Raw genomic sequence first — 1,806 nt, forward strand, 5'->3', positions numbered from 1 at the left:
AGAATTATATGAAGTAATTCAAGAGTTCTGTTTGTGGTTACAAAATCTTTTGAATGAAAGCTACTCTTGACTTGTTTTCCTTTTGCACATGCTTCACATATTTTATCTTTTTCAAAATTGAGTTTGGGTAATCCTCTAACAAGTTCTAATTTTGAGATTGTTTTCACACTAATATGACCAGCTCTTTTAAGCCATATCCATTTGTCTTTATTAATTGATATAAAGCATGACTCGTTAGGTAGTTCTTCAAGATACAAAACATACAAATTTTTCTTTCGATTTCCAGAAAACAAAGTTTCTCCAGTTTCAGTTTTTCTGATTTCACATACTTTGGGTTTGAAATTAACTTCACATCCATTGTCACATAGCTGACTTATGCTTAACAGATTGTGTTTTAAACCTTCAACATATTGAACATCAGTTATTTGAGCAGAGTTTGTCTTACCAATGGTTCCTTTACCTTTAATCTGAGCTTGGTTGTTATTTCCAAAAGTAACCGATCCTCCATCCTTCTTGATGAATGTTAGAAAGCAACCTTTATCTCCTATCATGTGTCTTGAACAACCACTGTCCAAGAACCAAGGCTTTCTCCTTATATTTGGAAATCTAACCTGCATACGATGTTAGTTCAGCCTTAGGTACCCACATTGTTTTGGGTCCTTGGGAGTTAGTTTTAAAATTTTGTTTGTTTTTAAAATGACACATCGTTTTTCCATGATTGTTTTTGAAACAAACTGAACATTTAACTGTTGATTTTGGAATTGATTTGATACTCTGTGTTTCAAAAGATTGTAAACTTGATTTTGAGACAATTTCATATTGTTCTCCTTTTCCCAGTTTTTCTGGAGAAAGTTCAACTTTTGTTTTGGAACTTTCTCCGTTTTGAAAACAGTCTGGAGAATGTTTTTCTTTTTGTAGTTTTACTAATACTGTCTTGGCAGAACGATCTCCTTTTTTAATCAAGCTCTTACTTTTAATCTTTTCATCTCTTTTTCTGAAATAACAAGAAAATTCCAGATGTCCAAGTTTTTTACAATATGAGCATCTTGTTTTACATCTTTCTTCCTTTCTTTCTGGTACAATTTTTTTTTCATACAACTTTGTTTTTTGAGTTTAATTAAAACCAAGACCATCTTTATCAAAAATTCATATTTGAGATCCCATAATTTTTTGGAAAGTTTCAGTGGCTTTAATTAAATTCAACAAAACAGTTTTAAGAAGTTCATTTTCTTTTTTAAGGAGAATGTTCTCTGTTTTCAGCGCAGAACGTTCTTGACCTTCTTGTTTTTCAAAATTTTGTTTCTGCATTTCTTTTAATTCTTGAATGATGTTTTTGAGCATATTATTCCTACCTTGACTTTCTTCTTTTTCTTCTTTCTCTTTATGAAATTGTTCTTTTAAAAAACTACATTTTTGAATAAGGAGATTTGAATCATTTAATAAGTTATCAAATTCTTTTCCCATTTGCTCACATAAATAACATGGTTCAAAATTTATTACCTTCTCTTCCTCTGTTTTTTCCATTAAGCATATGTTAGCTACCACATCTTCTTCAGCTTCTAATTCTTCCGAATCATCCCATGTTGCCATCATTGATTTCTTCTTGAAAGGAAATCGCTTTGGTGGATTCTTGTTTAAAGGGCATTCTGCTTTGTAATGTCCTAATTTGTTACATCCAAAGCATGTGACTTGGCTTTTGTCTACTTCTATTTTGGGATTTTTGTTTTGAAATCCCTTTTTGATTTGATCTCTTCTTCTCATCATTCTCTGTATTCTTCTGGTGAGAAGAGCAATTTCATCAGCTTC

This window comes from Cicer arietinum, chromosome 3, assembly GCF_000331145.2.
Source record: "Cicer arietinum cultivar CDC Frontier isolate Library 1 chromosome 3, Cicar.CDCFrontier_v2.0, whole genome shotgun sequence".
Taxonomy (NCBI): domain Eukaryota; kingdom Viridiplantae; phylum Streptophyta; class Magnoliopsida; order Fabales; family Fabaceae; genus Cicer; species Cicer arietinum.